This window comes from Lissotriton helveticus, chromosome 3_1 (assembly GCF_964261635.1).
Source record: "Lissotriton helveticus chromosome 3_1, aLisHel1.1, whole genome shotgun sequence".
NCBI lineage: Eukaryota > Metazoa > Chordata > Amphibia > Caudata > Salamandridae > Lissotriton > Lissotriton helveticus.
In genome coordinates, this window is record NC_136061.1 from 912,137,848 (window position 1) to 912,164,257 (window position 26,410).

Genomic DNA, 26,410 nt, shown 5'->3' on the forward strand with positions numbered 1-26,410 from the left:
TTTAGCACCATTGACTGCCGCCAACAACTCCTGTATTCTGGACAAGGGATATGTATCAACCACAATATTCTTGTTCAAAGATCAAAGATCAACACACAACCTCAAATCTTGATTTTCTTAAGAGCGATAACTATGGCAGAAACCCATTCCGAACTATCAGTGGACTCAATGATGCCTTCAGAACATAAAGCGTCCAAGTTTGATTTTAATTTCTGACGCACACCTAGAGGTACCATAGGCACTTTTGTGCTGGATAGGCATGGCTCCTTTTTAAGTTTGATTTTGTGTGTAAAACCTTTAACCTGTCCAACTTTGTTGTGAAAAACATTCTGATGTTCAGCTAAAATAGCATCAACAGACGACTTGTTAACAGTCACACTTTTGATCTCAATGTCCCTTAATTGAATAGTGCAATCTGTGCCAGGACACAAAATGACACCCAACTAAGCTTGAATTGTTCTTATGTATTGCTTTATGATATGACCAAATACATTAAAAAAAACTTTTTTAAAAGAGGCTCTGGCCACCGGTTTGCTCCCGCCAACTTTGCGAGAAGCAGTGCTTACCCTAATATTAAAACTGGGGAAGGATCCCACACTATGTGGTTCTTACAGGCCCCTATCGCTCCTTAATCATGATAATAAAGGAGGGGGCGTGGCCTGGAGCCGAAGATGATGGACGTGTAGTTCCCGAGCTCCGTCCATAGCCCGAAAACACTAGCAATTTATCCTACAACCCCAGACAGCAACCCACCTGATTTCCACACCGGAAGCCCCCGGGGGGGTACTGGAAGCAGCGGAGCGGTGCCTATCCACTCGGTCCGCAGCATACGAGCGCTGCGACACCGGACCTTGCAGCGGCCTTTGGGATGAAGCGAAGCCCCGGGCTCAATTAGGTGACCTGCCCGGCCTGCACTGCACCATCAGCGCGGTCCGATCGGGGCCCCGGCCGGAAGTGTTTGTGGACTCCTGCGGAGGCACCGGAGCAAGTAAAGACACCCTCGCATACCCGTGGCCCTGCTAACTGCCTTTCGACACTGCGCCCGGTCCAGCTGCCCTGCTGTGAGGTCCGCGAGACACGCGGGAACATTCCCGGATCGGCTTGCCTGCTCCCCCTTCTGCACTGCGGCGTCTGCCCTCGGCAGCACTGTTTCTGGACTGCAGGTAAAGCGCTACCGCTCATCAGCCATCGGATCAGGGAGCCCGACTCCACCCGGTCTTCTCTGAGTACGTCGGATCTGGGGTGCGCTATCTCTCGCCAGCGCCATTTTGCCAGCACGCCCGGGCAGTGCATCGCCCTCAGGTCCGGGACTGTGGCGCCTTGCATATGCGATGGGGCTTTTGATCGAGGTGTCGCTTCCCTGAGACCAGACGCTTCGAAGTGGGGGACGTACCCCCGAGAGTCCGGAGTGCTGACACCGGCCCTCTGCGCAGGATTACGAAGCGTGCATTGCCGCCTGGCCATATAATCCCAGCACAGGCGCTCCTGATCAGGATTCCGCGTCCCGACTGACAAAACCTGGGATCACACGGTCTCTATTGATCTGCCCTCTGGAGGCGGGGCTCACATCTGCCCGCTGGGCCCCTAGTGGACATACGGGATCCCCGACTGCAGCGCAGCGCGCATAGACCCTACATAATCTCTGCCCGCCTTGACCACTACACCCTGTACCCCCGGTGGTCGTGGTACTACGTTCTGGTTGGACACTGGAGTAGGCAGCGGCGCCCGAAGGTGCCAGTTACAGCGCCACCCTGCACACGAGATCCATGGGCAAGCACAGGGGCAGGACACACGATAAGGGAGCCGCACTGGACATGCAGTCCACGGGCTCTGAGGACCCCCTGGCCTCCTCAAATGTGGACATCGTCCCTCCGACCGGTAGGGGCTCCCAAGACGCAAAGTTGGACCTCATCCTAAATGAAATACGAGCGACGCGCGAAGCCCTGGAATCACGAATAGACAACATGGCGACGGGACTGTCACTATTGAGGGCTGACCATAACAAGCTGGCAGAGCGTGTAGCGGAACAGAAGATCACACTGAATGACCTTGTGCCACAACAGACGGAACATTCCACGAAGTTGGAGGGTGTGGAGAAACAGCTTAAACAACTGTGGGATAGAGTGGACGATGCCGAAGGACGGGCCCGCCGCAATAACGTCCGCATCCTAGGCATTCCGGAGAGAAGCGAGGGGAGGAACCCTACCCAGTTTGTGGAGGACTGGCTGCGGCAGTTAGTGGGCCAGGAGGACCTCACTGCCCTCTATAGTGTGGAAAGGGCACATAGGATGCCGCCGCGGCCCCCCAAACCCGGAGCACCTCCTCGTCCTCTGATCGCACGCCTCCTTCACTACAAGGATCGTGACACTGTCCTGCGGGCAGCCAGGGAGAAGGCGCCGATACGTTTTGAAGACAGGAACATCTCAGTCTACCCTGATTTCACCCCTACTGTGCAGCGTGCCAGGTCCACCTTCATGAGTGTGAAACGCAAACTCAGGGACAAAAACATGAAATATGCACTCCTGTTCCCTGCACGGCTCAAAATTCTACACGACAACAGATCCCACTTCTTTGATTCTCCAGAAGAGGCAGAAGAATGGATGGAAGTCACCCTAACACCGCCGACCTCACAGGACCCGTTTGAAGATCGACATGGCGGAAGCCGCGGGAACCCTCCGGATCACCAGGACAACGACCCCGGCCCGGGACAACACTCTTCACATGGTGCATCACCGCGGCCGCACCCTTCTAGTGCCCGCACAGACGGGCAACCGTCTTCATCACAGCGACAACGGCTAACGGAGGGGGCACTGGCCGCACATGATGCGGAAACGACCGACGACAGGCACACCGTCACCACTGACACCCACACGGAGGTGTCTGATTCGGTTGACAGCTTGCCGCTCTTCCCGAAGGTCACAGCCCAGATGGCGGAGGAGTTCTGAACTGCTGCAAGTATGCTCCCCTCCGGGCGGTAACGTATGAATGTTCCCCCCCTCTTATATAGTATGTGGTGGGTTGCATCGGGGGGCCTATTCATTGGTGGGCTATTGAACTAATGCAGGCCGTTAAGAGACAATTGACAGAGGCCTGTCACCCCCGGAATGCACACAAACTTAACTGACTTGTGCCCACGTTGGGCACCATGGTTTGGATCCCGGACATGTTTGCCTGGGGACCCTTCTGTTCAGGGAATTTGGGGTTACAAGACACTCTCATCCTTTCGTGGAATCGAACTATCATGGGTACCTGGGTTTTTTACCTGGCTGCATCACATAGATGGAAATGGGGCCGCTTAATAAATACCAAATGTGCACTTGGAACGTGCGTGGCATGGGGGCGGTTCATAAACGCCATAGGATATTAGCCCAGCTTAATCGCAGGGGGACACAGATTGCTTGCCTACAAGAGGCACATTTGAATGCTACTGAGAATATGAAACTCCGTAAGAAATGGAGGGGGCAGCTCTTTGCTACCTCCTATTCTGCGTTCTCCAGAGGGGCGGCGATCTGGTTCCGCGGCTCTGTTCCCTTCCAGATGCTGGAGCAAAGAATCGATAATGAGGGACGATATGTATTTGTGCGGGGGCTGTTGGACGGGGATGCTATTGTATTTGGGTGTGTGTACTCGCCAAACTCGAATCAGTCGGAGTTTTTGTTGACAGTGAACGGGGTACTTGCAGATTGGGCGGATCATTGCTTGTTGATTGGAGGGGATTTTAATGCTGTACTTGATGTTGCTTTGGATAGGTCACATCCCCCTTTGCAGACAGCTGAGAGTAAGAAACAAGCGGAGGCTCTTGCGAGATGGTCTGTGGGCTGGGACCTGGCAGACGTGTGGCGTAGCGCACATCCACGAGACAGGGAATATACCTTTTTTTCACCGCCCCATCAGCTCCACACCAGAATCGACCACATTTTCTGTTCCCGTTCCCTAGCAGCGTCCATAGTCCAGACCCAACACATGGGGAAAACTCTGTCTGATCACAGCCCTGTAGAACTCATCTGGCAGTGGGGTAGACGTCTGACCCCCATTCCAACTTGGAGACTGTCTCCAGATCTCCTTGAAGACTCTGTATTTCGGGCCTCCCTGTCTGACACTATAGTTACCTACTTCTCTACAAATACTAGCACAGCCAGCTCCCGGCTAGTGGAGTGGGATGCCTTTAAAGTCTGCCTGAGGGGGGCGGCAATGGCCGCTGGGATGGGTAGGAAACGTGCGGTGATTGCTCAATTGAAGGAAGTGGAGAACTCACTTGCGCCCTTAGAGAATGAGGCAGCCGGCACCAATGCACCCTTCACACCATTGCAGGAGGCTCACATTAGACACGCGGAACTACTAGAAGACCTGAGGCTCCTAGACTACAAAGAATACACGAACAGGCAACACACACAGGCGGATAGGGCCGGCCCCCTACTGGCCCGCCTACTACGTGACTCCCCAATTCACCACCCCATCCTGACTGTTCTGGATCAGGAGGGCAACCCAACTAACACCCAACTCGGGATTAACACGGCGTTCAGGGACTACTACACAACTCTGTACAGCCCCCCGCAGCCCCTATCCGAAGATGCATTCGAGACCTTCATGAGGGACCTGACTCTACCTCAACTCACTGAGAGTCAGGCCAAAGATCTAAAGCGCACCATTACGATAGCTGAAATTAGGCAGGCGATCAGAGCTCTCCCAAAGGGCAAAACCCCTGGTACGGATGGCCTACCGGCCGACTTTTATGCGACATTCATAGACCTACTGGCACCGCGGTTGCACACTATTTATATTGAGGCCCTACGGACGTCGTCCCTTCCACAGTCATCAATGCAGGCATTGATCACATCCCTATTAAAGCCTGCCAAGGAGGGGCTGCAAATGGCAGATTATAGACCACTCTCCCTTCTCAATACTGACTCCAAGATATTGAGCAAGGTACTGGCAGCGAGGCTCGTGCAATACGTACCGCACCTGATCCACCCGGATCAATGTGGTTTTATTCCGGGTCGTAACACGGCCATGAACCTTAGGCGTTTAGCGCAACTAATGCTCGGACACGGAAGGGACGTGCCCTCCGAGGGCTGCATATCACTGGACTTGAAACAAGCGTTTGACTCCCTTAGGTGGGACTATATGTTCGCCACCCTGTCCAAATTTGGGATACCATCTGACTTTCTTAACTGGGTCAGATTGCTGTACACCGTCCCCACGGCTAGAGTGCGCACCTCTGGACTTATATCGGCTCCTATAGCCATAGCGAGGGGCACCAGGCAGGGCTGCCCACTATCCCCCCTCCTTTTTGTCCTTGCCCTTGAGCCTATGCTCTGTCGGCTTCGGTCGATGGCTCCCCGCTATGGCATACGTAGACACGGGACGGCACATATTGTGTCTGCTTACGCAGACGATATTATATTATATCTCCGAGACTTGAGGGGAGACCTGAGCTCTGTTTCCCAGGTCTTTGAGGACTTTAGGTCGATCTCGGGTCTGACCATAAGCGAATCCAAGTCCTATGGCTTCACATTTGCGACCACAGGTCTGACTACTCCCTTACCCTTCGCCCCTCATGCATTCCAGATGGCGGAAACCACCTTTAGATACCTGGGGATGCAAATCTATAGAGAGTCTGACATGATGATTGACGGAAACCTTGGGAGGGCCATCAGAGCGTTGAAGTCACAAATACAATTCTGGTTGACGCTTCCACTTTCCATACCAGGCAGAGTAGCGATATCGAAGATGGTGATGCTTCCCCGTCTTCTCTACCATTTCACCAACTTACCGTACATGATCCCAGCAGCGACGTTTAAGACCCTTGACACTCTCCTTACGGAGCTCGTATGGGGGCATGGCCGCAGACGTATAAGTTTGTCTAAGTTACAACTCCCCTCTGACGCCGGTGGTATGGGCCTGCCGGACTTTAGAGCCTACAACTATGCGTGTCAGCTTCAATGGCTGGCTTTCTGGGTGGCTGGTCGCAATCTCCAGGAGATCGGTATGTCGGAGGAGGATCACGATAGGGGGAGATTGCACACATTACTCCTGCCTAACTCGGATATGCCGAGAGATGCCCCACCACTTCTTAGACTGGCGATCCTTTATTGGAGGAAGGCTCTGAAATACACTTCACCTAAGTCATCCTATGCCCCCACTATCCCGCTCTTGGGCATTCCGTTGGGCACAGGAGCTCTCACGACGGCCTCACTAACCACATGGCATGACGCAGGAGTATCGCATGTGGGCGACCTGTTTGCAGACGGCCACTTGTTGTCCTTTGAAGACTTCAGAACCATACAAGGCATACCTGGGGGCTCATTCCTCCTGTACGCCGGTCTTCGCAATTATATCACACATAAATGGTCGCCTGAGGGCCAGGAACCTGTCACAAACCCCCTCACTAGGATGCATTATCTCATGGGCTCGGGTGCACACCTGACGAGATGGCTTACTGCTGGCATCAGAGAAGGGAGAGCATTCACTCTCTCGCTTCTCAGGGAGACATGGGAGGAGGATATTGGTAGGCCCCTGAGAGACAAAGAATGGGACCGAATACTGCAATTTCCCAGAAAGGTAGCCAGGAACCCCAAGTTCAAATTCATTCAATTAATGTTACTACATAGAGCCTACCTGACCCCGCACCGTATACATATGATGTTTCCTGATGCGAAAAGCAATTGCCCCTGCTGCGACGCTGAAGACGCATCACTGATACACATGATGTGGCAATGCCCAAAGTTGGGATACTATTGGACCACGGTCCATGCATCGCTTGAAAGCGCAGGGGCTCTGTCCCGATCTCTTACGCTAGAAGGCACGTTATTGGGGCTGGGGCCCTCCCAGCGCAGCAGGACAGTGGCATCGCGCTTTGCGGACCTGGCCCTATTATTAGCAAAGCGAGCCATCACGATGAGGTGGAAGTCACCTAAGCCACCCAACCCTGAATTATGGAAGGCAGAGGTAGTGCGCTGGGGTAGGGCTGAAGGAGAAGCACTGCAGCGCGAAGAATACAGAGGCCTACGGAAAAAGCCGATCTCACTGGACTGGTTTGTCACTTTGGGGGAGTTTGAAACGGGAGACGATGGGGAGGAAGGGGATAACAGTGACGCACCGAATATGGAATGAATATGTCCTGAGCCAGAATCTCATACACTGCTACCGGCTGAGATGCATGATTATGGGTAGGGGAGCACCCAATTACTGGCTTGTTGCCTTGTACCGTCTAAGTGTACTGATAGAGGAGGCTACATGTTATAATACTATGGGTGACCCAGATAAATGTTCATTCAATTCACTTAATTAGATAACTGCAAAGAGAGTGTCGGGTGGGTTGTTCGAGGGTGGTGGGAGGGATTGAAATGACCGGGGTTTGTTTAATTGCGACAGTTCTGATCGCCACAAAATGTAAAATCGAAATGGCAATACAAAATATTTGATTTAAGCAGACATATGCATGTTTTTACTTTGATATACTGGACTTGAAAATGTATGTAACTGCTTCCCATACTATGCTAATAAACAGATTTTCAAAAAAAAAATAATCATGATAATAAAATACTTGCTAAGGCCCTGGAACAAATTGTTTTGCCGGTGTAGTCTGACTTCGTGCCCCACAGGTCGACCTCCCTCAACCTCTGTACGCTATTTGAAGTCCTCCATAGAATATCACCAGATGTACCTGCAGCTGTAGTGCTTCTCAATGCCAAGAAGGCGTTTGCCCCTCTTGAGTGGCCGTTTATGACCACGGTCCTTAAGAAACTAGACATCCCCCCATTCCTGTCTACGATTATGCTTCTGTATCCTGAGCCGACTGCACGTATAAGAGTTAACGGATCATTGACTGAGTCCTTCCCCATTGCCAGAGGGATGAGGCAGGGTCACCCTCTGTCCCTACTACTGTTCATCATTGCAATGGACCCCCTGGTTCGCCATATGCAGGCCGGACATCTTCACTGTTGACTCCAACTTGAACGCGATCTACTATTTCTGTCTCTGTATGCAGACAAGATACTCTTATTCCTCAGGCACCCCGCTATTAATCTTCACCGTAGTTGAAGAGATTGAAGATTAACTGGGCCAAATCTGAGATATTTCCACTCACTAACGCTACCCGACCTGTGCTGATGGACCACCCCCTCAAATGTTCAGAGGGACATACAAGATACCCTGGCATCCACCTGCACAGGGATAAGCACCAAACCCTACAATTTAAGTTTGGGCCTGATGTATCGAGCTTGGAAATGCAGATTGAGAGCTGGATTAAACTACCACTGTCCATGGCAGGGAGGGTGGCAATCATTAATATGGTTGTACTTCCCAGATTTTCCAGATTCTTGTATCTTTTTCTCAAATACCAGAGCCACTTACCAATACCTTTTTCCGAACACTGCGCATCCTCCTCCTGCGGCTGATCTGGGCCGGATGCAGACTTTGCGTGCGATAGGATATGTTGACACAGCCATACAAATGGGACGGTCTAGAGGCCCCTGACCTGCAGATGTATTACCTGGTATTACATATCCCCAGGGCCCATAAGAGTTCCCACCGTTAACGCTTGCAATAACGGATGCAGATGGAGCCCTTAAATTTCCAAACTCTACTACGCACTGAAACCTGACACTACCATTAGGACGTGGGAGGCATGGGCGTGCGATCTAGGGATCCCCGTGACCGACAGCATTTGGTCATATTGCTGCATGCAGATACAGAAAGTATCACTTCATCATAGGCACGAGCTATTGCAGTTCAAGGTCCTGCATAGAGCATACCTTACACCGGTGGACATAGCTAAATATGATATTGGCAGATCGGACTGCTGCCTCAAATGCCAGGCCCGCAGCGGACTTTGCACACCTCACATGGACCTGCCCTATCATCACCAGTTATTGGCAACTGGTACATTCGTATATTGCAAAAATGACAGACACTACACTTCACCCAGAACCATCAATGGCACTCTTGGGGCATACAGCTGACCTTCCCCGATCAACAAGCAGATTCATTTCCATGGCTCTACTATTGGCGAAGCGCGAGATCGCTGTGCGCTGAGGCAGTCCAGCACCCCCCACCTGACTGCCTGTCTTAAATCTATGACATAATGCAACATCACCAGTACGGACTTTGCTACCTTACAACCCGACATCTTGCCCTGTGGATATTTGGCAGCCCCTGCACAACTACCTACTCACTCTAGAACAAAACATTGCTGGCCCCCAGGCACCATCGACCCGACCTCCCCCTACCCTGCCTAGACTGCTTACATGGTCGAATATGCCATTTGCCTGCAATAGGTGCATATCATATGCACACAGGATGTCTCCCCAAATGTTTCCTCTCATATACCCTAATGCTTGGTCACTGAAGAAATGTTAAGAATCGGAGGTATAGGATGTTGTGCTGTGGTATGATTATACCACAATGTTAATGCAAATTGCTCCTTGTGTTGTTGTGGAAACCTAATACAAATATTTTTTATTTTTTAAATGAAACACCCATAGCAGAAAACATATGGCGGGCCTACGTGAGGAATTTTTGATTTGACACACACACACAGGGATGTTTTTCTAGATTTACACTAGAGACAGCACTATCCTTGATATAGACAAAGTGAACACCGAAACATTTATAGAAAGGATTTGATGTGTGTACCATACCAAGGTCTTTCTGTATAATATGATTATTTGAGTTGAGGGCGCCTCTGGTATGTTTCCCTCTTTTGCTCCATTCTGTATATTGTTCTCCTGTTCCCTCGCCAGCCTCAGTCGGGCATTTCTGAAACAAACTAACAACAAGCATTGTTGATTTAAGGCGGTAACACACTCACACCCTGAATGTTTTGTATATACCAACTTAGGGGGTCATTAGTATCGCGGGCGGATCTCCACTGCCGGGTTGGCGGTGGCAACCGCAGGGCCAGCTGTGGCGATCCGCCCTGCCAAATGCTCCTGTTGGACCCCCGCCATATTAGCATGGCGAGGGGCCCAGCGGCGGACGGAAAGACCGTCAGCCGCTTTTCTGCCGGTCGGATTGCCGACCGGGCGAAAAAGGGAGCTAATATGGTGGCGATGCCTTGCAGGCACCGTCATCCATATTAGCATGGGCAAGCAGAAAGGCCTTTCCATGGCGGCGCAGCCACCATAGAAAGGCCGGCAGAGATTGCTTCGGGGGTTGGGGGGGAGGTTTCACTTGAGGGGTACCTATGGTACGCCCCTACATTGGCATACACAAGGTGGCAGGCACCGCGCGGTACCTGTCACGTTGTGCATGCCAATGCACAACATGCATATTGAAAATTGTGGCGGGTTCTGCTTGAAGCACTACAATGTTCAATATGCGGGATGCGACCGCCAGGATGGCGGTCGCATCCTACTAGGCACAGCTTGGACCGCCGCACCCCTGGTGGGCGGTCCCACATACCGTTACGGAAAGTCCGCCCGCCATCGTAATGGTGCCCATAATTACATACCTGAAACTCTACGCGATATCCCTGCCTAAGGGTCAAAGCAAAGTGCTAAATTGCCTTGAAAACATGCATTTGAACACTGCATGGCAGTGTTGATTTGAGACTTAACTGGAGTTGTGCATTATGTTTGAGTACGAATTCCGGTGCATTTTTATTTAAATATGTGCTTGTATCAGATCCTTTTGGCTAAAGAAAAGACAAGGCAATTCAGTGAATGTGAATTTAACATTCCTGAAATAAAGAGGAGTTTGAGTATTGAAATGCATATATAAATTTTATCATTCTCCGGTTACAATTGTGGGGTTATGGCAACCATATGAAACTAATATGGTTGTTCCATGTATGTCAAAAGTGTATGTACATTGTTTTATGCATATCAGATATAATTCTAGAGCGCATCTACATTAGAATCCTGAACTCCATGAATAGAGTAAGGATCAAGGCGTAGTGTCACCTAAAATGAATCCTTTTACAGAGTTAAAGCCCCGGTATATAATATATACTAATACACACAATATATAAAAACCAAGTAGGACTCAAGAAGAACACATGCATTTATATTAGTTTCTATTTTCACGATACAGAAGTTTATCGTAGTATACACAAGAGAGAGGTAGCATCAAAAGTGGGAAAGGGGACCCCATTAGATATCCAAATAGCTTTGTGGAACTATTTGTCACAGATAAATTATAGTGGATATACTAGAGATTAGCAACTTTAGTAATCAGATTATTTCTTCCTTCTCAATACAGAAGGCTCAAGAAAGCAGGAAAGTCCAACAGCTCAGAAAGGAATTCTAGTATCTGAAGAACTTTTTTTTTCTTCCCCTCTCTCTATCTCTCTCGCTCTAGCTCTCTCTCACTCTCTCTCTCTCTCTCTCTCTCTCTCTCTCTCTCTCTCTCTCTCTCACTCTTTCCTCTCTCTCTCGCTCTCTCTCTCTCTCCCTCTCCCTCCCCCTCTCTCCCACCCCACCCCACCCCAGGGGCTGCAGGCCTGGCTGCGTTTCTTCTCATTCAAGTATCCGCTTCTGGGGAGTAGTTGGGAACTTGCTTCTGGACTCGTCTCACCTCCACAGGAAATTAGGTTAGTGAGAAACCCTAGTTTGACAGCATTGCCATGCTTCAACATTTAAAGTTTTTCACACTGTTAGATCTGGGGGTCTCTAGTTGGCAAGGGTATTCACCTTTGTCCAAATAGGGACCCTAACTTCTAAGTCAGGAAAAGGGGATTACACTCCTTAATAACCCCTGCTCACCCCCTTGGTAGCTTGGCACGAGCAGACAGGTTTATCTCAGAGGCAGTGTGTTAAGCATTTGTGAATATACACAGTAATACAGTGAAAACACTACAAATGGACACAACACAGGTTTTATAAAAATAAGTATTCTTTATATAGACTTAACACAAGACCACAAACGACAAAAATCCACAATACTACACTTCAGATTGCTTAAAAGATGATTAAAGGTGCTTATTTCAAGTTGATGATAAATGCTGCAAAGTTCTCAACAAAGTACCTGGATGCGTAATGCAAAGTAAACAAAAGGCTCGCAATAGGGGAGATGCCTTGGTTCCATGATCCGGGGAAGATGATGCGTCGTGCCTCAATGCTTGCGCAGAGTAGGGGATGCGTCGTGATCCTTACCGGTGCGGAGGTGATGCGTAGATTCTCGATCTGCGGGCCCGTTGCGGTGCCAAGATGGCGCCTTGATGCGATGCGATGATCCGGTTGCAATGCTAGAAGATGGCGCCCTTGATGCTGCAATGTGATGACGATACGTAGACACCCTGGCAGCCTTGCGACAACTCTGTACTTTGGACCCGTGACAGGCCCTGCGACACGCTTCTCTGGTGATGCGATGGCGACTCTCTCGATGGTGTCATGCTTCTCCAGTGATGCGACAGCAAGCAGCTTCGATGAATACACGCTTCCAGGGAGATGCCGCAAAGGCTCGCTTCTCTGATGATGCGATGATTTCAGCTGCGGCAGCGACACACTTCCTCTCGATGAGCCGCGCTTCCAGCTCCCAGCGACACGCAAATGTCTGGAGTTAAGAATTCCCAGCAAGGAAATTCAGAGGGGAGCTGGAGGTGAAGTCTTTTGTCCCTGAGACTTCAACAGGAGGCAAGCACAGTTCAAGCCCTTGGAGAATATTCTGTAGATTAAAGTCCTTAAAAAGTTCCTTCTCCTTCCTTGGCAATGAAGCAACCACTGCAGGCCAACCCAGCAAACAGCACACTGGCAGAGGGGCAGTCAAACTCCTGCAGCTTCCTTGGTTCTTCTCCTTGGCAAAAGGTTTCTTGTTCCAGAAGTGATCTAATTTCTTGGGATCAGGGTCCCAATATTTATACCCCAAAATCCTTTGTTCTCTGAAGGCAGAGAGGCCTTTGCCTAGTCCAAACCAGTTCATAAGAACTTATTTTTACATGACTCTCTTCTTCCTTTCACTGTGCAGGGCAGAGATATCAGCCGCCCCACAGGAGGTGGTACAAAAGGGGGTGGTGATGGATGGAGTATCTGAATCAATCAAACACTCACACCCAGTCAACAGATCTGGGTTTAATCCATCACTGTTCTTTAGCCCACTCTGCCGCCCCAGTTCAGACATGGCCATATGCAAATCAGTCTGACCCTGTGCCTCATGGGAACAGTCCAGCCCGAACTGCCAAACGATGCCTTCCCTGGACCGGAATCAAGCTTCCTAGGACCGGTTTCTGGCATTTCAGCCGTCTTCAGCCAGGCTTGCTTGAATCCAGTGGCAAAGTGAGCAAGGGACTCACAGGAGGTGGAGCCAGCATTGTAGAGGGAAGGCCCAGCCCTATTCAGGTCCCAGGTGCAACTCCTCCCTCCCATCTAGATGTAAATCTCTCAATTCACCACCGGGCTGCCCCAGCCTGTCTCCTGGAATCCCCCAGCCCTGTCACTCACAAACCCAGACAAGGAATACACAACCTAGAAGAGGCAGGCCTGGACAGTTAGGCAAGAAAATACCTACTTTCTAAAAGTGGTATATTAAAACACAGAATATTAAAACCAACTTTACTAAAAGATATATTTTAATTTTTCTGAGTTCAGGCATACTAAATTCGAATTTCTACCATGTTCCTTGAGTCAGTTAGGATTATAAGAATGTAATAATCTAAACTGCCAATTCTATCCTATGGACAACAGGTAGTCTTCAATAGTGAAAAACTAAAATGGCTGTAATACGCTATTAGGACATGCTACACACATCAGAGCATGCACTACCTTATACTTACAATGCACCCTGTCCTTGGGCCTACCATAGGGGTGTCTAATATGAAGCAAAGGGAAGGTTTAGAGACTGGCAAGTGGGTGCACTTGGCCAAGTCGACATGGCAGTACTAGACTGCCCACAGGCCTTGCAATGGCAGGCCTGAGACACACTTTACAAGCTGCTTCTGTGGGTGGCACAACCAGTGCTGCAAGCCAAACAGCAGCATTTGACTTACAAGCCCTGGGCACACTTAATGTGCTGTACTAGGGGCTGACAGATAAGTCAAATAACCCAATCATGGAATCCAATTAGTATATCAATTTAACATAGGGAGCACTTGCAATGTGGCACTGATTAGCAGTGGCACAGTGCCCAAAGCATACAACCAGCAATAACATATCAAAACAGAGGAGGAAATCCATCAAAATAGAAGGGAGATTGACACAAATATGATGCTAGGTCTAACACACACACTTTCTTTTTGTGACAAAAAGAATCTCCACTTTTCAGACTTTCCATGTCTAATAGGCTTGCAGATTGCCAATGAGGCAGATATGTGCTCTAGATTCTTCACAGTGAGTAAACTGCAGCACAGATAACAGGTTGCATAGCTAATGAAATGCAGAGGAAACTTTGCATGGGTATTGTTGAACAGGCTCCCAAAATCTCTATTTACATTGATGAATCGACAAGTATTTTTTTTATTTCAGTTTTAATTATTGATATTCATGCTGCAATCAATGAGAAAGAGCCCCTCACCATTTTTCTTGACTTGGTTGAGTTGACCAGGTGGATGCAGAGTGCATTGAGGCCTCACTGTTAAGATGTCCTGAAAAACATAGATTTCGAAACTAATTAATTGCAGAAATGTGGATAGAAGTGTGTAGTGAATGTCCCAGTGTAATGATTGTGAGAAACTCTTGTGTTCTGGAAAGGCTATGTTCAAAATACCCCACCTTGTAAAATGGCACTGCCTATGCCACCAGATTGAACTCAGTGTATCGGACACAGCTGATACAGTGCCAGGCCTTAAGGACCTCACATCATATTTTGAAAAACATTATGTTGTGTACCAACTGTCTCCCAAAAATCAATGGGAACTCTATGAATGTGCAAAAGTGTTGGAAATGACAATTCTCAAAATTATGTTGCCTCTAGCAAAAGGGAAATTCGAACAGTCTGATAGTCTTACCCAGCCCTTCACAAACATTTTTGACAGTCCAGCATAAGCACATCTTGTGATGCCAAATATTGTTCAACTTTCAGTGGACTGCATAACATCCTGACATCAGCAGGTTTTTTGCTGAATCTAGATGGTGTTGCTGATGCTGTTCAAGAAACTGGAACACTTTCAGAAGCAGTGCAAAGTACCAAGGTAACACTGCCACGAGCTTACCAGCTCATCAATCGTGCAGGAAGGGCAACTGAGAGGCTTAAGGAGTCCCCAGAGACACATAGAAAGGTAGCAGAACAAGCCGTTGAAGGTTGTTATATATTTATTAAAGGGTGCCAATCAGCAGTGGCGTATGTGGCCGGATAAAAATAACCTCTGTCAGTTTTACCCAAATCTGTCAGATAACTTGTGCTGCAAGTTGTGTGCACAATCATCAAGGAATTGGTCTGGCATGACAACTCACCCCGATGAATGTCTGATGCGCACATCACAGACTGATGTCATCAATCTACACAAGTGGTCAAACAACATTGAGACCCCATGGTATGAAGGCAAGAATACACTGCAAAACATGTGCAGGAGATTATCACTCAATTATAAACTTATATAAGAAGGTTCCAGTGACAATGGCGAGAATGAGGTTTCAGTACAAGTGCAACCAGTGGCGGCTCCTCTGCTAAGGTGGAGGAGCATCGCCTCACTACCTTTAGCAGTGAAAACAAATTATAATAAAATGAAAGTAACTCGTGTTATTATCATTTTATTTGTTCCTGCTGTGGTGTTTCAGTGGGGCAGATCTGCTCTGCTCTCAGAGCAGGGGGAGGAGTGGTGGGCACTATGTAGGTGCACATGAATGTTTGAGTGGCCCTCTCGGGCTGGCCAAACATTCATGCACACTTGGCATGTCCCAGGCTCCCATTCCCTGGCTAAGTGCCGAACCACGGTGCTCAGACCAATCACAATGCTGCATTGGCTATGAGGAGCCTAGGAGCACGGGTGCTTCCTGCTTCCTGTTTCTACAGAAGAAGCTAGGAAAAGGACAGAGGAGAAGTGGCACTGGCTGGCCAGCCGGCCGGCCGGTAGGTAAGTGGTTTTTCTTTTCACCTTCAAACCCCCTTCCCACTCCACTGCTGCTTCCTGGGAGCAGCCACTCCTGATTGCAACCTGTTTTAAGTGCAGTAAACAAACTACCAGTGACTTCCAGAGACTGTAAAAGGGAGTTTAGCACCATGAACCCAGGGCCTGTTTAAGTGCTGGTGGCTTGGTGTGACAATGTTTGTTGGCGCCCACCAATGACCACTGGCACCATGGATTCCCTCACTACCACTCTTCAACATTGCCCCTCAAGTCTCCATAACCACTCTTTCTCAGATGCATTTAATTAGTTTCATAGCACCACTCCTACCCATGTAGAGTAAGCACTTTACATCACACACATATTACACAGAGCCAATCAATCATACATGTGTTAATCAGTGTATAGGAAACATTACTTAAGCAAGAGAACTACAAAGTGTCGGAGTCACATGTCGCCCCATAGTGCTAGGCAGCATAGTTTAAGAGTACTTGGTCTGAGAAGCAGAAACTCATAATTAAAAATGTAGCACCATGGTTGGGGGTTCTCTTTGATAATAAGAATTGATTTCTACCCAGATGATCCCATTTTGCAAGATTAGGATAATGAAGGACTGGGGAAGTAATCATAATGCTCTAACCTATACCTTGCAGTTTCCATGTAGCGGTTTCATGACAGTAAATTGCTCATTGTTCTACATTAGGATTTTAATGTATAAACCTCAAGTAAAAATAGAATCTCTCTGACATAAGCAGTAACTCATTGACCTATTACTGAAAAAGGGGAGAGATTTCCCTATTCAACCCAGAAAGGACCGGGAAATAAATCAATCAAAAAAAGGAAACTTCCTTTCTGAGTATTACACCATTACAGTTGACTTGAATGTTCATTTAGGCTTCCCCACAACAACATTTGCCCCAGAAAGTCTAGTTCAACCAAAACTAACAAATGTATGTATCAAAATATAATTTTTATTTTGATTTTTTCAAGGCAAAGGAAATACATTCATAAAATTGCTAAACACATTAAAATCCTAATGTCATGATCATAGTTACATAGAATCGTAAAAATCCTTTTATACACAAAAACACATTTTATACAAATACATTCAGTTTATAAAAAAAACATAATTTTCAAGTGTACATAAAAGACCAATTAATAGTACATATTCAATAAAAGTTTGTCGACGCGTTTCGGTGATATATTCTTTAGAACACCTTCTTCAGGACTTTCTAAAGGATCTTCTTAATCTAAAAATAGATACATAACAATTTGTTAGATGTTGAACTGTCGGGGGAGTTATGCCACATCACTGTTGACGGTGCCCTAAAGTTTCTTACATTTAAAAGTGGTCCTTTTATACATTGCCACATCAGGGTACTGGAGTATTGTAATTGGTTATAATTTAACCCTCGCGTTGCATCAGGGAATCTGTACATGGGAGATACAAGTTTTTTTCAAAAACTTAAGTACGTAATTATAGCACCTACCCACAGTATTGCTAGAAATTAATGCGGGTAATGACTAGTTCACCTACTTTTTTTTGCATCAGCAAGTCGGCTAGTACAAAATAGCTTATCCAATTCACGTTAAGATCCTTGTATCTCTTTGCATTGATACTTGAGTGGCTTGGAATTCGGCACTCCGTGGATCAATCTGCTTGGCGTATGCACCTCTTTTTGTATTTAAGGTGCTCTCACCAACAGCCTGGGTAAATAACATATATGGTCTGTTAATGTCTCAAGTATTTGTATAGGTGATTCATTATACAAACTATTATCGCTAGTGTAAACTCCTAATCTCCACACTTGTTTCATTAATAGTGTGGATGCATATATGCTTAGAAGACTCTGCATTTTATGCTTGAACGACTCTACATTTTATTATTAGAGATTTTGGAAGAAGCTCATGTCCAAATTCATCTAAGCTCCATGTAAATAAAAAAGTATGTATAACTAACGCACTAATCTGCTATTCTGGCACTGTTTAGGTAATGTAATAGCATTTTGTGTCAGGTATTGCTTTTCCTATAGTGCTTGGTGGATGGCTATAAACTTACGCCCCTCTTCTCCACCTCCTCTTCACCTAGCCCCTCGTTCTTACGGGCTATTAGAGCGGTAATCCTAATGTAGCCTGGATTCCCTTACATCTGGCGCTAAAACGGCGGCTTGGAGCTCCCGCCCCTACCCACCGCGCCCTCTTAATAGAGTCCCTCGATCTATCGAGCTAAATCAAAGCCCCGACCTACTTAGCATGGTAACGGTCCCTCTTACTTCCTGTCTGTCATCCGATCGTCTTGACCCTTCCGTATGGTGTACGTGCATGCAACTAGTCAAGGGGTTTATATACATGCACTCACCCGGCGCTTCAGATGTAATTGAAAACACCTGAGGTTCGGTCATTACGATTTTCGCGGCCATGATAGTAGTTTATTGCCGAACCATAGAAACGTACACATGCGACGACGGACCAATCAGTCGAAAGCACTACCGACCTCTTCGTAATGTTCTCAATTGCACACCGCGATATTCATAAAGGGCACACGCTAATGTGCAAACACTATTACCGGTGCACATTATTATAAACATCTTAGCGATTCAGTATTTATTGTTGTTATTTTGAGCTTAATATTGTCGGCCATTTTAGTAGTTTTTTATATCAAAATTGCGTCTATCGACACGAAAAACCCAATGTATCATAGTGATCAATGCGTATATATGGCATATTGTCATGTGTGGATTTTACAATTTCCATAAGTTGTATATTATTTACATTGCGCTCAGCAACTAACAACATGAGCTTTAAACTACAAAGTTAAAAATGTCTTATAATCTTATTCACACAAGATGTTTACAAATTATCACTATTAGGATCTGCACGTGTTCACTCTGCTCTAGGGGGTAATGCTTATTAAGATATTCGCACAAGGTCCCACTGCTCCCCATGTTATGTTCAATAAGGAAAGCCCATTATATTAACTCCTGGTGGGTTTTACAGGCAGAGTGAAGGCGTCCGTCCCCTTTACAATCCAGACTCATATTTTTTGTTTCACATCAGCCTATGTTGTATATGCCTAATTGCACATTTTGACCGGATTTACCGTGAGGATTTACCACAAATAAAGCAAGGAAGCTGAAATCACTATTCCAAACACCAGCATATATCTCTACTCTAGTGGTATATACTTCACTTCATTTGTGTGTACAGTTGGCTACCATTTTCGTGTTACTGAACTACCTCACTATTCTCTCCCATTCTTCTCTATTGTTCAGCCCTTCTGTGTAAGATTTAAATTTAGACATGAAGAACTGCTCTCTTTGTTTGCGTCTTTGATCAGTATTACCACCCCTCATTGATGTTTTAATTTTTTCCAGTATGAACCAACGTAGTTCATCTTCTCTGTGATTCATGGTAATCCAGTGTTCAACAAGGGGGGCATTTTTCTTTCTATTTTTCAGGGCTGATCTATGTTCAGACAGGCGCAAGCGCATTTCTCTGCCTGTCTCACCAATATAACATTTCTGGCAAGGGCACATAAGAAGATATACAACATTAGATGTCCTACAGTTGACATGTTCGTTCATGCAGTGTGTTATACCCTTGAGGTCAACTTTGTCAGATTTTATTATGGTTTTGCAGTGGGAACAAGTTCCACACGGCAAGTTACCCCGAACAGGTGCATTATGGTCGATGCTCAGCTGATGGCACCTTTTTGGTTCTCCATATGTTAGTACTAAACAATTACGGATTGTTCTGTTCCTCCTGTATGCAAAGGTCGTTTTTGGTAAATTTGTCTGGCCCTTTTTGTTTAGAATCGACCAATTCTTAGTGATTAGATTCCTCAATTTTATACTCATGTTATTGTAGTCTGAGACCATAACTATGCCATCCTTTGGCTGTAGTGATGCTTCTTTTGGTTCAAACAGAGTATCTCTATTTCGGTACTTTGCCCTCTTATAGCTTTCCCTGATGAGTCTTTTGGGGTAACCCCTCTGCAACAGTTTCTTTTTCAAAGTTTCAGCATGTTTTTCGAACTTTGACCTATCCGTACAGTTTCGTCGGATTCTGATAAACTGGCTATATGGTATACCATCCTTTTGACATTTTGGGTGGTAGCTAGTATGGTGGAGCAATGTATTTCTATCAGAGGGTTTAACGTATAGTTCCACCCCTAATTTCCCTTCCTGCGCTTTTATTTTGATGTCCAAGAAGTCAACTGCCACTTGACTCTTGTTAGCAGTAAATCTCAGGTTTACATCTCCACAATTTAGCCAGTCCAGGAAAGCATTGAGGTCTAACTCACTTCCGTCCCAAATAAAAAACACATCGTCTATAAACCTAGACCAGTGTGCGATGTTTTCAAAGAACGGACTGACCTCGTTGTAAATATGCGTCTCTTCAAACTTTCCGACATATAGACAAGCGAGGCTCGGAGCACATGTAGCTCCCATACTTGTCCCCTTTATTTGGCAAAAGAGATCCTTATTAAACAGGAAGATGTTATTCAATAGGATTATCTCTATGCAATCAACAATGAAGGTGTTTAATTCATCAAGTTCTTCCTCTCCCCTGCACAGAATATTCCTCATCATTGTGATAGTGTCTGCTTGGGGTATGTTAGTATACAAGGACTCTATGTCCAAGCATACTAACCACTGTGTCTCATCATTAAAATCAATGCCTTCAATTTTCGAGATCATGTCAGTTGTATCTTTTATGTAAGATGGTAATATTTCCACTAGTGGACGGATGAAGTGATCTACATATTTACTTAGTGGTTCAGTACTAGAATCAATGCCAGACACTATCGGACGCATTGGGGGGTCCTTCATGTCCTTGTGGACTTTTGGAAGTCCGTAAAGTGCTGGTATCTTTGGGTGCTCATTAACTAGGAACTTAAACTCTTCCTCACAAATTATGGAGTCCTCTCTAGCTAGAGTGACTCGATCTCTTATTTTCTTTTTAACATTGTTCCATTCAGTCATACTAGAACTCCTATAGTGTGATTTATTATTGAGGAGGGAATACATCTTTGAGTTGTAGTCTTTGGTATTGAGAATCACTATACTCCCTCCCTTGTCACCAGGTTTTATTATTATTTGGTCACATTCTGAGAGATCTTTTAAAGCTTCTCTTTCTTTTTTAGAGAAGTTACTATCGGTCCAGGTTTTTTCCGACAGCAGCTTCTCCATCCCTATAGACACTACTTTCTCAAATGTGTCTACCTCCTGGCCAACCATCGTAATGTTTGGGGTCCATGTGGATGGAGGTTTTAAACCTGATTTGTTATTGCTGGGGGCAGGTTCCCTATTATTAAAAAATCTTTTCAACCTAACCTTACGGAAAAAATCACGGACATCTCTTTCCAATGAAAACCTACAACCAGAAGTGCTGGGTGCGAAACCTAAACCCTTTTCCAAAACCTCTATTTCAGACCTAGTTAGTATTTTATCTGAAAGGTTTATGATTGGTGCTTTTTGTACCTGATTATCTAATCCCAGTCCTTCTGACTGCGTGTCCTCATATAGGGTCTCCTCATGATTCCTTCCTTCTGTCTGAAGCCCTGACGGCCCCTCCCCCGCGTTCTGAAACCACGCGTCTGTCTTCTCTGTTGTTGGCCTAAAAAAGCCTGATAATCATGGTAACCTTCCATGTTTTCCTCTCTTGTTTCCTGACGCTTGGAATTATCAGGGACTTTCTCAGCTTCAGAGTCACTTGTATTATATGAGGTATCCGAAAAAGTTACATTTTTCTTGTAGAACTTATTCTTGTTATATTTGTATGGACGATTGTTATATTCAGGGGGAGCTGGTTGATCATAATAATCTTTACGAAGGTATGGGTATACCACTTCCAACTGGAAATTTGCTATATCCTTCCTCAGTTTGTTGCTTTTTTTATTTATCATATATTCTTGATATCCCATAATATCCTCTTTGATTTCCGCTAGTTTTTTTATAGCGTCCTCCAAAGCAGTGGATTCATTTAGATCTTTTTCTAGTTTTTCTATTTCCTCACGTTCCATTATTAGTAGTCCCTGAGCTGTATCAATGATGAGAAGCATCCAATCGCGGCTGCATCTATTTGCGATTAGTGTCCAATTATCTTTAAACTTCTCATCCTTTACAAATAATCCTGGTTCATTTGTTATTTGTAAACCTTTTGGAATTACCCCTTTTTTGCAGTACTGAATAATAAATTCTGCATGGAGCTCTGTTCGAATCAGCTTTTTCTTTAGATTCCATAATTTGTTCCACCTGTCATCTTCACTTTTAGATAGGGTTACTGCATTAATGCTTTTAGAAGAACCACCCAGTAGTTTTACACATTGGTCTTCAGAGAACCCAAAGGTTCGTAGTGTATCCATAGTATTAATTAACCACTCTCTGGCTCAAGGAGCCGACTTACAACTGAAAAAGGGGAGAGATTTCCCTATTCAACCCAGAAAGGACCGGGAAATAAATCAATCAAAAAAAGGAAACTTCCTTTCTGAGTATTACACCATTACAGTTGACTTGAATGTTCATTTAGGCTTCCCCACAACAACATTTGCCCCAGAAAGTCTAGTTCAACCAAAACTAACAAATGTATGTATCAAAATATAATTTTTATTTTGATTTTTTCAAGGCAAAGGAAATACATTCATAAAATTGCTAAACACATTAAAATCCTAATGTCATGATCATAGTTACATAGAATCGTAAAAATCCTTTTATACACAAAAACACATTTTATACAAATACATTCAGTTTATAAAAAAACCATAATTTTCAAGTGTACATAAAAGACCAATTAATAGTACATATTCAATAAAAGTTTGTCGACGCGTTTCGGTGATATATTCTTTAGAACACCTTCTTCAGGACTTTCTAAAGGATCTTCTTAATCTAAAAATAGATACATAACAATTTGTTAGATGTTGAACTGTCGGGGGAGTTATGCCACATCACTGTTGACGGTGCCCTAAAGTTTCTTACATTTAAAAGTGGTCCTTTTATACATTGCCACATCAGGGTACTGGAGTATTGTAATTGGTTATAATTTTATCCCTCGCGTTGCATCAGGGAATCTGTACATGGGAGATACAAGTTTTTTTCAAAAACTTAAGTACATAATTATAGCACCTACCCACAGTATTGCTAGAAATTAATGCGGGTAATGACTAGTTCACCTACTTTTTTTTGCATCAGCAAGTCGGCTAGTACAAAATAGCTTATCCAATTCACGTTAAGATCCTTGTATCTCTTTGCATTGATACTCGAGTGGCTTGGAATTCGGCACTCCGTGGATCAATCTGCTTGGCGTATGCACCTCTTTTTGTATTTAAGGTGCTCTCACCAACAGCCTGGGTAAATAACATATATGGTCTGTTAATGTCTCAAGTATTTGTATAGGTGATTCATTATACAAACTATTATCGCTAGTGTAAACTCCTAATCTCCACACTTGTTTAATTATTAGTGTGGATGCATATATGCTTAGAAGACTCTGCATTTTATGCTTGAACGACTCTACATTTTATTATTAGAGATTTTGGAAGAAGCTCATGTCCAAATTCATCTAAGCTCCATGTAAATAAAAAAGTATGTATAACTAACGCATTAATCTGCTATTCTAGCACTGTTTAGGTAATGTAATAGCATTTTGTGTCAGGTATTGCTTTTCCTATAGTGCTTGGTGGATGGCTATAAACTTACGCCCCTCTTCTCCACCTCCTCTTCACCTAGCCCCTCGTTCTTACGGGCTATTAGAGCGGTAATCCTAATGTAGCCTGGATTCCCTTACATCTGGTGCTAAAACGGCGGCTTGGAGCTCCCGCCCCTACCCACCGTGCCCTCTTAATAGAGTCCCTCGATCTATCGAGCTAAATCAAAGCCCTGACCTACTTAGCATGGTAATGGTCCCTCTTACCTCCTGTCTGTCATCCGATCGTCTTGACCCTTCCGTATGGTGTACGTGCATGCAACTAGTCAAGGGGTTTATATACATGCACTCACCCGGCGCTTCAGATGTAATTGAAAACACCTGAGGTTCGGTCATTACGATTTTCGCGGCCATGATAGTAGTTTATTGCCGAACCATAGAAACGTACACATGCGACGACGGACCAATCAGTCGAAAGCACTACCGACCTCTTCGTAATGTTCTCAATCGCACACCGCGATATTCATAAAGGGCACACGCTAATGTGCAAACACTATTACCGGTGCACATTATTATAAACATATTAGCGATTCAGTATTTATTGTTGTTATTTTGAGCTTAATATTGTCGGCCATTTTAGTAGTTTTTTATATCAAAATTGCGTCTATCGACACGAAAAACCCAATGTATCATAGTGATCAATGCGTATATATGGCATATTGTCATGTGTGGATTTTACAATTTCCATAAGTTGTATATTATTTACATTGCGCTCAGCAACTAACAACATGAGCTTTAAACTACAAAGTTAAAAATGTCTTATAATCTTATTCACACAAGATGTTTACAAATTATCACTATTAGGATCTGCACGTGTTCACTCTGCTCTAGCGGGTAATGCTTATTAAGATATTCGCACAAGGTCCCACCGCTCCCCATGTTATGTTCAATAAGGAAAGCCCATTATATTAACTCTTGGTGGGTTTTACAGGCAGAGTGAAGGCGTCCGTCCCCTTTACAATCCAGACTCATATTTTTCGTTTCACATCAGCCTATGTTGTATATGCCTAATTGCACATTTTGACCGGATTTACCGTGAGGATTTACCACAAATAAAGCAAGGAAGCTGAAATCACTATTCCAAACACCAGCATATATCTCTACTCTAGTGGTATATACTTCACTTCATTTGTGTGTACAGTTGGCTACCATTTTCGTGTTACTGAACTACCTCACTATTCTCTCCCATTCTTCTCTATTGTTCAGCCCTTCTGTGTAAGATTTAAATTTAGACATGAAGAACTGCTCTCTTTGTTTGCGTCTTTGATCAGTATTACCACCCCTCATTGATGTTTTAATTTTTTCCAGTATGAACCAACGTAGTTCATCTTCTCTGTGATTCATGGTAATCCAGTGTTCAACAAGGGGGGCATTTTTCTTTCTATTTTTCAGGGCTGATCTATGTTCAGACAGGCGCAAGCGCATTTCTCTGCCTGTCTCACCAATATAACATTTCTGGCAAGGGCACATAAGAAGATATACAACATTAGATGTCCTACAGTTGACATGTTCGTTCATCCAGTGTGTTATACCCTTGAGGTCAACTTTGTCAGATTTTATTATGGTTTTGCAGTGGGAACAAGTTCCACACGGCAAGTTACCCCGAATAGGTGCATTATGGTCGATGCTCAGCTGATGGCTCCTTTTTGGTTCTCTATATGTTTGTACTAAACAATTACGGATTGTTCTGTTCCTCCTGTATGCAAAGGTCGGTTTTGGTAAATTTGTCTGGCCTTTTTTGTTTAGAATCGACCAATTCTTAGTGATTAGATTCCTCAATTTTATACTCATGTTATTGTAGTCTGAGACCATAACTATGCCATCCTTTGGCTGTAGTGATGCTTCTTTTGGTTCAAACAGAGTATCTCTATTTCGGTACTTTGCCCTCTTATAGCTTTCCCTGATGAGTCTTTTGGGGTAACCCCTCTGCAACAGTTTCTTTTTCAAAGTTTCAGCATGTTTTTCGAACTTTGACCTATCCGTACAGTTTCGTCGGATTCTGATAAACTGGCTATATGGTATACCATCCTTTTGACATTTTGGGTGGTAGCTAGTATGGTGGAGCAATGTATTTCTATCAGAGGGTTTAACGTATAGTTCCACCCCTAATTTCCCTTCCTGCGCTTTTATTTTGATGTCCAAGAAGTCAACTGCCACTTGACTCTTGTTAGCAGTAAATCTCAGGTTTACATCTCCACAATTTAGCCAGTCCAGGAAAGCATTGAGGTCTGACTCACTTCCGTCCCAAATAAAAAACACATCGTCTATAAACCTAGACCAGTGTGCGATGTTTTCAAAGAACGGACTGACCTCGTTGTAAATATGCGTCTCTTCAAACTTTCCGACATATAGACAAGCGAGGCTCGGAGCACATGTAGCTCCCATACTTGTCCCCTTTATTTGGCAAAAGAGATCCTTATTAAACAGGAAGATGTTATTCAATAGGATTATCTCTATGCAATCAACAATGAAGGTGTTTAATTCATCAAGTTCTTCCTCTCCCCTGCACAGAATATTCCTCATCATTGTGATAGTGTCTGCTTGGGGTATGTTAGTATACAAGGACTCTATGTCCAAGCATACTAACCACTGTGTCTCATCATTAAAATCAATGCCTTCAATTTTCGAGATCATGTCAGTTGTATCTTTTATGTAAGATGGTAATATTTCCACTAGTGGACGGATGAAGTGATCTACATATTTACTTAGTGGTTCAGTACTAGAATCAATGCCAGACACTATCGGACGCATTGGGGGGTCCTTCATGT

General features: G+C 45.1%; 1 long non-coding RNA gene across 1 annotated transcript in view; it reads right to left on the reverse strand.

The window, feature by feature from the left end:
• Positions 1-26,410, reverse strand: part of LOC144823072 (uncharacterized) — an 89,935-nt gene that overhangs the window by 3,704 nt on the left and 59,821 nt on the right. Inside the window, exon 3 of the long non-coding RNA XR_013608727.1 lies at positions 14,449-14,518. This is a non-coding gene — a long non-coding RNA (uncharacterized LOC144823072). The remainder of the gene's footprint in view (positions 1-14,448; positions 14,519-26,410) is intronic.